A 12,066-nucleotide genomic window follows, 5' to 3' on the forward strand; every position below is an offset into this window, starting at 1 on the left:
TAGCAATGCCACCCCTCACCTCTTTTACCACCCTCCTTAATCGTATGGAAACATCTATAACCAGGGACCTCCAACAACCATTTCTGCCCCTCTTCTATCCAAGTTTCTGTGATGGCCACCACATCGTAGTCCCAAGTACCGATCCATGCCTTAAGTTCACCCACCTTATTCCTGATGCTTCTTGCGTTGAGGTATACACACTTCAACCCATCTCCGTGCCTGCAAGTACTCTCCTTTGTCAGTGTTCCCTTCCCCACTGCCACACTACACGCTTTGGCGTCCTGAATATCGGCTACCTTAGTTGCTGGACTACAAATCCGGTTCCCATTCCCCTGCCAAATTAGTTTATACCCTCCCGAAGATTACTAGAAAACCTCCCTCCCAGGATATTGGTGCCCCTTTGGTTCAGATGCAACCCATCCTGCTTGTACAGGTCCCACCTCCCCAGAATGCACTCGAATTATCCAAATACCTGAAGCCCTCCCTCCTACACCATTCCTGCAGCCAAGTGTTTAACTGCACTCTCTCCCTATTCCTAGCTTCGCGATCACGTGGGACCGGCAACAAACCAGAGATGACAACTCTGTCTGTTCTGGCTTTTAACTTCCAGCCTTACTCCGTTTATTACCTCCACACCCTTTTTCCTACCTACGTCGTTGATAGCAATGTGCACCACGACTTCTGGCTGTTCACTCTCCCCCTTAAGGATCCTGAAGACACGACACGAGACATCCCTGGCACAGGCACCCGGAAGGCAACATACCTTCTGGGAGTCTCGCTCGCGACCACAGAATCTCCTATCTATTCCCTTAACCATTGAATCTCCTATTACAATTGCTTTTCTCTTCTCCCCCTTCCCTTCTGAGCTCCAGACCCAGACTCAGTGCCAGAGATCTGGCCGATAAGGCCTTCCCCCGGTAGGTCATTCCCCCCCCCCTCCCCCCCCCCCCCCCGCAACAGCATCCAAAACGGTACACTTGTTTTGAAGAGGAACGGCCACGAGGGATCCCTGCACTGTCTGCCTGTTTGTTTTCTTTCTTCTGACTGTAATCCAGCTACTCTTTTCCTGTACCTTGGGTGTGCTTACCTCCCTGTAACTATTCTCTATAGTCCCCTCTGCCTCGCGGATGATCCGAAGTTCATCCAGCTCCAGCTCCAGTTCCCTGACACGGTCTCTGAGTAGCTGGAGTTGGGTGCACTTCCCTCAAGTACAGTCAACGTGGACACCGGTGGTATCCCTCACCACCCACATCCTACAGGATGAGCATGTAACTGCCCTAGCCTCCAACCCTTCTTACCTTACAGAATATAGCTGCCCTGTGGGTCAACTGGACTTCCGGCCTCTGACTCTGCTCCCAGCCAGCTGCAGACTCTATAAACTCCTGGTTCCGTTCTCGCTCTTTGCTGAAATGAAATTAAAGGAGCACCTTACTCCCTCCTCACCTAACTCTCTCAGTCACCAAACACTCACTGTAGCAGTCAAATGCACCAAATTCACCACTAGAGCAAACAAAGTGTGCACTGTAGCTGAATCACTTTTATACTGTGAATCTAGCCTCTGGAGACTGGCCTAATCCAATTAGCTAATTAATAAGCTCCAGCTGCAAGTACCTACAAGTCGAACCTTTGTTTAAAGCTTGTTGAAAATTCACCTTCTCAACCAAACAGGAACTTTTAAGTTAATTAACTAAATTAAAGAAAGACTAGACTTTAGATCAAAATTAACCCTTTCCACCCTCAGTCACGAAACTCTCACTATAGCACGCAAATGCACCAAATTCAGAACTCAATGAAGAACGCCTCCAGTGGACAAACAGGAGGAACTTCATTCAGTGGAGGCGGCAGAGTAGCATTCTGGAAGAGGTCAACTGAGTCACCTCGACTGTACTGTGGGCAGCCGAAGAACAGGTGTCAAGGAGCGGTTAAGCGCCAGACACGTCCCTCCCTACTTTTCCTCCAAACTGCTCCAGCGTTCAGGCAATGGCACCATATTGATCGCACAGGTGTTAAAAAGTGCTTTGCAGGGCTCGTCCGGGATTGGAACCCGGGACCTCCGGCATATTATCGCAGCAGAATTGCCTACGTGAGAATCGCCAAAGCGAGAATCATGCCCTTAGCCAAACACCTGGTGATCAACGTCCAGCTGAAACAATCTTACCATTACTTCCCAACCGAAGCTTAGTTTATTAACTCAATGGGCTTCTTAATTCCTGTTGAATTTGGTTTGGTTGTTAAAGTAAAATCCAAATAAACTATTTTTTGTCCCTTGCATATCGGGATCATTGGGTCAATTTGGTTCTATCTGGTTTGTTGCCCTCCACTGCGAACAGAACAATAGACACACGGGACCAGTCTTTATAAATAGGAGCGTCGAGCACATTCTTCATAATGCAGATTCTTCATAAAAGGTTGATGCGGTGGAGTCCTTCTGCCATACCGCCCACTCCTGACACCATGTAGAAATGCTGCTCTCTCAATGACTGGCGACCAAGGTCTTGTAATAAAAAATAATTAAATTAATAATTGAGCAGCCCCTCCTGGCTTGTGCTCTGACCGCGATCCGGGGAGAACTGCTCGAATCCAGACACCTGATGATGTTAGTTCCGTCATCAGGTCATCACGTGACCTTTCGGTCTGCACAGGTCTCCTTCTGTGCCGTAATTTCTAGATTCCACCATTTTAATTTTCTTCCAGACTGGAAGTGTGGTCTTGTTCCATTTGAATTTCTAATATATTTCCAATGTAACTGATGTTGTTACACAAACAATTCAATCAGTGGAATTGTGCGTTTAGGGAGTTGAGATTTTCGAGTCTCTCAAGGCTTCTCTCCAAATCCAATGGCCATTTTCCACGAAGATTCAACCCCTCCTCACATAAACACTATTACAACATAGAAAAATACGGCACAGAACAGGCCCTTCGGCCCACAATGTTGTGCCGAACCTTTGTCCTAGATTAATCATAGATTATCATTGAATTTACAGTGCAGAAGGAGGCCATTCGGCCCACCGTGTCTGCACCGGCCGACTATTGGTCGCTTGAATGGAATAACTTCCTGGAGTGATTCCAGGCTGGTTTTAGAATGTATTCCATCGATCAAATTACTAATGAATGACACCTTGAACGCAACTGCGATGGCCGAGTGGTTAAGGCGTTGGACTTGAAATCCAATGGGGTTTCCCCGCGCAGGTTCGAATCCTGCTCGCAGCGACTGTGATTCGAATTGTTTCTTCACCTCCCCGCACAAGCCGCTGACTCTAAAATTAATGCTTTTTCCGATTGTTTGTAAATAAGCGGTTTGAACGTTAATCAAGTTCAGTCAGATACTTAACATTTTGGGGGGGGACTGAACGAAATATTCAGATGAATAAGGAATTCACACCCAAAACAACAATCAGTAAATAATAACATTTCCTGCAACGTTCGGAAGGAGACGCAGCAACGGCAGCGAATGGAAACGTGGTTTGGTTTCATTCAGCTTAATGGATTTCTGGGTAAAAAGATCGTGGTAGAAATGGAAAATATTTTATCTCTCTATCTGTTTCTTTGTTTCTTTCTCTCTCCCTCACTCATTGATTTTGTGCATCTCCGGGGACTGATTGGATACAGTGAAACTCAGCCCCATCTCATTCCAACTCTTTTGGACCAACACGTCCTGGTGATGGACGGTCTTGAATCAGTGGAAGAATCGACAACCTATTCCATTCTTGGCTCTGTGAGAAGTTCCATTCCTGGTTGTGAGGTGGCTCTGAGATAAAGGGATCGAGAGAGAACGAGGTGACTGCAGTCTGACTCTTACTCTGAAAACCAGTTCGTGCGCCCTTGTAGAAAGTGGATGTGTATGAGAACAGGAGAAAAGCAGATCATGGGCCTGTGATTGGTTTTATTGAGCAGGACCTTGAAAGGTGAAGCAAACTTCGAACCAGTCAGCGCCTGTCTGAGAACTGGCAAGGAATTAAGGCTGATATTGAAACGGTTGACCTTGAATTAGTTTAGGCAAATCGATTCTTTATGAGGTGTTGGTATATTGTTTTCAGAGACACTGTCATACTTTCTTAAAATATGATTTGTCCTTGTTTTTGTTTTGTTCAATAATTTGGGGAATCTATTTGGAGCGGGTGCAGTTGATTAATATCTGTGCCTCTTGCTTGGCAGCTCCCCGGTAAGCAGCAGCTCCATTCCGGTCGAGATCTGTGGACACAAACAGGATATCCAAACAATTGCGCACTGCTGCCATCTCCTGGTTGAACGCGAGTTGTACAACACGGTAACTCTGTATTCGTAACACATTTCAATTGGAGCAAAAGAACATTAGAACATAGAACATAGAACATGGAACAATACAGCGCAGTACAGGCCCTTCGGCCCACGATGTTGCACCGAAACAAAAGCCATCTAACCTACACTATGCCATTATCATCCATATGTTTATCCAATAAACTTTTAAATGCCCTCAATGTTGGCGAGTTCACTACTGTAGCAGGTTGGGCATTCCACGGCCTCACTACTCTTTGCGTAAAGAACCTACCGCTGACCTCTGTGCTATATCTATTACCCCTCAGTTTAAAGTTATGTCCCCTCGTGCCAGCCATATACACCCGCGGGAGAAGGCTCTCACTGTCCACCCTATCCAACCCCCTGATCATTTTGTATGCCTCTATTACGTCTCCTCTTAACCTTCTTCTCTACAACGAAAACAACCTCAAGTCCATCAGCCTTTCCTCATAAGATTTTCCCTCCATACCAGGCAACATCCTGGTAAATCTCCTCTGCACCCGCTCCAAAGCCTCCACGTCCTTCCTATAATGCGGTGACCAGAACTGTACGCAATACTCCAAATGCGCCCGTACCAGAGTTCTGTACAGCTGCAACATGACCTCCCGACTCCGGAACTCAATCCCTCTACCAATAAAGGCCAACACTCCATAGGCCTTCTTCACAACCCTATCAACCTGGGTGGCAACTTTCAGGGATCTATGTACATGGACACCTAGATCCCTCTGCTCATCCACACTTTCAAGAACTTTACCATTAGCCAAATATTCCGCATTCCTGTTATTCCTTCCAAAGTGAATCACCTCACACTTCTCTACATTAAACTCCATTTGCCACCTCTCAGCCCAGCTCTGCAGCTTATATATATCCCTCTTTAACCTGCTACATCCTTCCACACTATCGACAACACCACCGACTTTAGTATCGTCTGCAAATTTACTCACCCACCCTTCTGCGCCTTCCTCTAGGTCATTGATAAAAATGACAAACAGCAACGGCACCAGAACAGATCCTTGTGGTACTCCACTTGTGACTGTACTCCATTCTGAACATTTCCCATCAACCACCACCCTCTGTCTTCTTTCAGCTAGCCAATTTCTGATCCACATCTCTAAATCACCCTCAATCCCCAGCCTCCGTATTTTTTGCAATAGCCTACCGTGGGGAACCTTATCAAACGCTTTGCTGAAATCCATATACACCACATCAACTGCTCTACCCTCGTCTACCTGTTCAGTCACCTTCTCAAAGAACTCAATAAGGTTTGTGAGGCATGACCTACCCTTCACAAAGCCATGCTGACTATCCCTGATCACATTATTCCTATCTAGATGATTATAAATCTTGTCTCTTATAATCCCCTCCAAGACTTTACCCACTACAGACGTGAGGCTCACCGGTCTATAGTTGCCGGGGTTGTCTCTGCTCCCCTTTTTGAACAAAGGGACCACATTTGCTGTCCTCCAGTCCTCTGGCACTATTCCTGTAGCCAATGATGACATAAAAATCAAAGCCAAAGGTCCAGCAATCTCTTCCCTGGCCTCCCAGAGAATCCTAGGATAAATCCCATCAGGTCCCGGGGACTTATCTATTTTCAGCCTGTCCAGAATTGCCAACACCTCTTCCCTACGTACCTCAATGCCATCTATTCTATTAGCCTGGGGCTCAGCATTGTCCTCCACAACATTATCTTTTTCCTGAGTGAATACTGACGAAAAATATTCATTTAGTATCTCGCCTATCTCTTCAGACTCCACACACAATTTCCCATCGCTGTCCTTGACTGGTCCTACTCTTTCCCTTGTCATTCGCTTATTCCTAACATACCTATAGAAAGCTTTTGGGTTTTCCTTGATCCTTCCTGCCAAATACTTCTCATGTCCCCTCCTTGCGCGTCTTAGCTCTCTCTTTAGATCCTTCCTCGCTACCTTGTAACTATCCATCGCCCCAACCGAAACTTCACACTTCATCTTCACATAGGCCTCCTTCTTCCTCTTAACAAGAGATTCCACTTCCTTGGTAAACCACGGTTCCCTCGCTCGACGCCTTCCTCCCTGTCTGACCGGTACATACTTATCAAGAACACGCAGTAGCTGATCCTTGAACAAGCCCCACTTATCCAGTGTGCCCAACACTTGCAGCCTACTTCTCCACCTTATCCCCCCGAAGTCACGTCTAATGGCATCATAATTGCCCTTCCCCCAGCAATAACTCTTGCCCTGCGGTGTATACTTATCCCTTTCCATCATTAACGTAAACGTCACCGAATTGTGGTCACTGTCCCCAAAGTGCTCTCCTACCTCCAAATCCAACACCTGGCCTGGTTCATTACCCAAAACCAAATCGAACGTGGCCTCGCCTCTTGTTGGCCTGTCAACATATTGTTTCAGGAAACCCTCCTGCACACACTGTACAAAAAACGACCCATCTATTGTACTCGAACTATATCTTAACATGATTAAATATTATCATTGTAGTAATCATCTTGAAATCCCCAGGTATCTGATTTCTGACTGAGCTACCCAGCTCTACCCGATCTATCGGAATATGAAAGATTCCCATTGCAGCCATATTGGTTACAAGAATATCGAATCCCTGATTTAATACATTCACCCGCTTCATTGTTTGTGTATTCGTTCTATAAATACAGAGGGGGCAACGTTGCCCAGGGACAGGTGGTGGTATAGTGGTGACTGTCCCAGCATTTGACCCAGATTCAGTTCCTGCCCATCACAGTGGTGAATTATTTAATTAGATACCGCAGGTCAGGGCAGAAAAGGAGTGGACACTCCTCAAATAAAATTCACCAATTGTTTTCATCACCCATGGGTTCCTTATGTAATAACCAGCATCAATATGTTTTGAGTGGAAACTTAGTTTAAATAAACGACAATCTTCAACATTAATAACTAAGTTCTCAGTCTGCAACAATAGTAAATAGGTGGGTTAAACGGGACAAAAATACGAGCCACGCAAATTTCCGTTTACAAAATGAGCTTAAAACAATCCTAGTGGCTGAATAACTTAATCACTAAGTAAGTTACATAATTGTTACCAGTAAAAAGTTATTACTGAAACAGGATGAAAAGGGCAGCATCAGGGCACAAGGACAAGGTAATGTCTCAGACCAGTGTTAGAGTCCAATGTAATGACACACAGAACATCAGAAACATATTGCATAAATACATTTATTGTGGACTGGTGCCATCTCCTGGCTGATCGGGAGCCGTGTGACACAGACACTTTCATTCAGGAGCGTTTTAAATTGGAGTGAAATGCACACAAACAACACGAATTTATTTCTGCTCACTGTGCCAGTTATAGTGATCTGTATTAAACAGCAGGAGCGGGATCCGCAGTCTTCGCCTTGTTTTAAAATAATTTAGAGTACCTAATTAATTTTTCCCAATTAAGGGGCAATTTAGCGTGGCCAATCCACCTAGCTTGCACATCTTTGGATTCTGGGGGCGAAACTCACGCAAACACGGGAGAATGTGCAAACTTCACACGGACAGTGACCCAGAGCCGGGATCGAATCTGGTACCTCGGCGCCGTGAGGCAGTCCAGCTGACCACTGTGCCGCTATGCTGCCCTCGCAGTTTCGTTGTTGAAATGAAATCAAAATAAACAATTTTTGTCCCTTGCTTTTCGTACTGGGACCATGGGTAACTTGGGTTATTTTTGGTTTGTTGGCCTCCACTGCGAAGAGAATAAAACACATACGGGACCAGTCTTTGCCGTTGCTGAGTAAACACTGTGCAATAGTCACTCCGAACGATTCTGTCATGAAGCTGCTTTCAAGTATTCTCCTTCTCAATCTGCTGAAGGCTCAGCTGACACATTGGAGGTGAGGGCGAATCCTATCGGATGGATCTGCCTTTTTCCAGTGGTGGCTTCCGGTCATGGAAAACGGTCCACATTTTCCACGATCTCGCCATTTTATTCTGTGTGCCATTACTATGTGAGTGTTGACAACACAATTCAGCTCTTGGTATTCACCATGATTCAGTCAGTGGTGGTCTGAGGAAAGTAGGAGTCAGTCTGTGGAGCTCTGTCTCCCATAGTCTTGACGTTCAGAGTGACCGTTACACAGTCATTGTGGCGACAAGGTCCCATTTGCACATTGAGGATTCGCACCATCCGGTTATTTGACACTACCACCCTGCTAAGTGCGATCAATTTTGAAATACAATTGCTGCACATTTCAGTCCCTGACACTATATGGCAGAGTCAGATTCATTCCATATTTGTAATATACCAATCATTCTTCGGATTGTTACATATCTTCTGCAACAATCTGTCTTTGGGATTCAGTTAAGTCGCTTTGCGAGAGTCTCTGGGACTGTATGAGAGTCTGTCATTCAGTATCTTTCATACTCTGAAAACCTGTGTGAAGTTTGAACTAAATCTGTAATGATCAATCTCTAATATCGTTATTGAGTGGATAAAATCATTATGTTGTTTGCTAGTTTCCGTTAAAACGTCTGCATATCAGAATCATGACAAGACTTTCAGTGGCAGTGGGCATGCGCGTGTGTTGGGGGAGGTGCATATAGACATTTGGGTGGTGAATGAATCTTTATCGGTCAGTCCCTGCTGTGCCCAGTAACAAGTCTTACAACACCAGGTTAAAGTCCAACTGGTGTGTTTCAAACGCTAGCTTTCGGAGCACTGCTCGTTCCTCAGGTGAATGAAGAGGTATGTTCCGGAAACATATATATATATAGGCAAAGTCAAAAATGCAAGACAATGCTTTGAATACCAGCATTTGCAGGTAATTAAGTCTTTACAGGTCCAGAGATGAAATGAAAATCGCTTATTGTCACAAGTCGGTTTCAAATTAAGTTACCGTGAAAAGCCACATTCCGTCGCCTGTTAGGGGAGGCTGGTACGAGAATTGAACCGTGCTTCTGATCTGACTTGGTCGGCTTTTAAAGCCAGCGATTTAGCCCTGTGCTAAACCAGATAGGGGTAACCCCACGTTAAAGGGGTGTGAATTGGCTCACACCAGGACAGTTGGTAGGATTTCGCAAGCCCAGGCCAGATGGTGGGGGATAAATGAAATGCGACATGAATCCAAGGTCCCGGTTGAGGCCGTACACATGTATGCGGAACTCGGCTAGAAGTTTCTGTTCGGCGATTTTTATTGTCGCGCGTCCTGAAGGACGCCTTGCAGAACGCTTACCCGGAGATCAGAGGCTCAATGCCCTTGACTGCTGAAGTGTTCTCCTATGTGTTCTCTGGTGTGTCATGTAAATATTCGATTCATTCTCTATCTGCAGACTCTGTTGCTTTGTGTGGCACAAGTCTCCCCAGACCAACGAGCCAGCCGCTGATTTGATCTCACTTGAAGCAACTTTTAATTGCGTCCAAAGCCCATCAGTTTCCCCACACAATTATAAATCAGAAATATGAATGGACAATGTGACATTTATCTCTCTGTCCTGGAGCTGATCAGAAGCAGTGATGTCAGTTTGCACCACTCGCCAAGTCGGTCTGTGGATGCGCCTTGCCAATCACGTGGGTAATGTAACTCTGCCAGTCAGTGGGTTCAGTTGGCATTTTAGGAGAAATTCGAAATCATCATGACTTCATCAGTGGCCTCATGGTTAAGGTGTGTGTGATGTCAATCATGATGTGATCAAATGAGTGTCTGTTTCAGTCTTTCCGCAGGGAGTTTTCATACTGAGGAGAAACATGTTGGACATGGTCTGGGAATGTTTCACTCCGGTCCATTCCCAACATATCCTGCCCTGATGGGATGGGTTTTTACTTCCAATTGTTGCAGAACACTTTTAAATATTGATTAATATTCGTTAATTATCATTTATTAAGTATTGTTTCATATGTTTAGTGTAGTTTATATAAAAATACTAATTACCAGACGCGATAAATTTTTACTTTCATTCCCGAATCAGCCAAATTGGGTGAAAACCATCAATGAGATGCAAAGGGAGCCCCGATCATTTGTGTGGTCAGTGGTTTGTTTATGGAGCTGAGTAAATATTGTTACACAAACTATTTAATCAGTGGAATTGTGCGTTTCGGGAGTTGAGATTTTCGAGTCTCTCAAGGCTTCTCTCCAAATGCAATGGCCATTTTCCACGAAGATTCAACCCCTCCTCACATAAACACGATTAAAACATAGAAAATTCAGCACAGAACAGGCCCTTCGGCCCACGATGTCGTGCTGAACCTTTGTCTATTAATCATAGATTATCATTGAATTTACAGTGCAGAAGGAGGCCATTCGGCCCACCGTGTCTGCACCGGCCGACTATTGGTCGCTTGAATGGAATAACTTCCTGGAGTGATTCCAGGCTGGTTTTAGAATGTATTCCATCGACCAAATTACTAATGAATGACGAATTGAACGCAGCTGCGATGGCCGAGTGGTTAAGGCGTTGGACTTGAAATCCAATGGGGTTTCCCCGCGCAGGTTCGAATCCTGCTCGCAGCGACTGTGATTCGAATTGTTTCTTCAACTCCCTGCACAAGCCGCTGACTCGAAAATTAATGCTTTTTCCGATTGTTTGTAAATAAGCGGTTTGAACGTTAATCAAGTTCAGTCAGATACTTAACATTTTTGGGGGGGACTGAACGAAATATTCAGATGAATAAGGAACTCACACCCAAAACAGCAATCAGTAAATAATAACATTTCCTGCAACGTTCGGAAGGAGAAGCAGCAACGGCAGCGAATGGAAACGTGGTTTGGTTTCATTCAGCTGAATGTATTTCTGGGTAAAAAGATCGTGGCAGAAATGGAACATTTTTTAAAAATATTTTCTTGTTTCTCCTTTGTCTCTCTATCTGTTTCTTTGTTTCTTTCTCTCTCCCTCACTCATTGTTTTTGTGCTTCTCCGGGGACTGATTGGATACACAGTGAAACTCAGCCCCATCTCATCCCAACTCTTTTGGACCAACACGTCCTGGTGATGGACGGTCCTGAATCAGTGGAAGAATCGACAAACTATTCCATTCTTGGCTCTGTGAGAAGTTCCATTCCTGGTTGTGAGGTGGCTCTGAGGTAAAGGGATCGAGAGAGAACGAGGTGCCTGCAGTCTGACTATTACTCTGAAAACCAGTTAGTGCGCCCTTGTAGAAAGTGGGTGTGTCTGAGAACAGGAGGAAAGCAGATCATGGGCCTGTGATTGATTTTATTGAGCCGGACCTTGAAAAGTTAAGGAGACTTTTAACCAGTCGGTGTCTGTCTGAGAACTGGTAAGGAATTAAGGCTGATATTGAAACGGTTGATATTGAATTAGTTGAGGCAAACCGATTCTTTATGAGGTGTTGGTATATTGTTTTCAGAGACACTGTCATACTTTCTTAAAATATGATTTGTGCTTGTTTTTGTTTTGTTCAATATTTTGGGGAATCTATTTGGAGCGGGTGCAGTTGGTTAATATCTTTGCCTCTTGCTTGGCAGCTCCCCGGGAAGCAGCAGCTCCATTCCTATCGAGATCTGTGGACACAAACATGATTTCCAAACTATTGCGCACTGCTGCCATCCCCTGGTTGAACGCGAGTTGTACAACACGGTAACTCTGTATTCGTAACACATTTCAATTGGAGCAAAAGAACATTAACATGGTTAAATATTATCATTGTAGTAATCATCTTGAAATACCCAGATATCTGATTTCTGACTGAGCTACCCAGCTCTAGCCGATCTATCGGAATATGAAAGATTCCCATTGCAGCCATAATGGTTACAAGAATATCGAATCCCTGATTTAATACATTCACCCGCTTCATTGTTTGTGTATTCGTTCTATAAATACAGAG

At 44.9% G+C, this 12,066-nt stretch overlaps 2 non-coding genes across 2 annotated transcripts; both read left to right on the forward strand.

Annotated features, from left to right (window-relative positions):
• The first annotated feature begins 3,128 nt into the window (after positions 1-3,128).
• Positions 3,129-3,210, forward strand: trnas-uga (transfer RNA serine (anticodon UGA)). The gene has a single exon. It is a non-coding gene; the product is annotated as a tRNA-Ser (tRNA).
• A 7,443-nt stretch (positions 3,211-10,653) lies between these two features.
• Positions 10,654-10,735, forward strand: trnas-uga (transfer RNA serine (anticodon UGA)). Its single transcript has one exon. It is a non-coding gene; the product is annotated as a tRNA-Ser (tRNA).
• Positions 10,736-12,066: the final 1,331 nt, after the last annotated feature.

Source organism: Scyliorhinus torazame, chromosome 24 (genome assembly GCF_047496885.1).
Source record: "Scyliorhinus torazame isolate Kashiwa2021f chromosome 24, sScyTor2.1, whole genome shotgun sequence".
Lineage (NCBI taxonomy): Eukaryota > Metazoa > Chordata > Chondrichthyes > Carcharhiniformes > Scyliorhinidae > Scyliorhinus > Scyliorhinus torazame.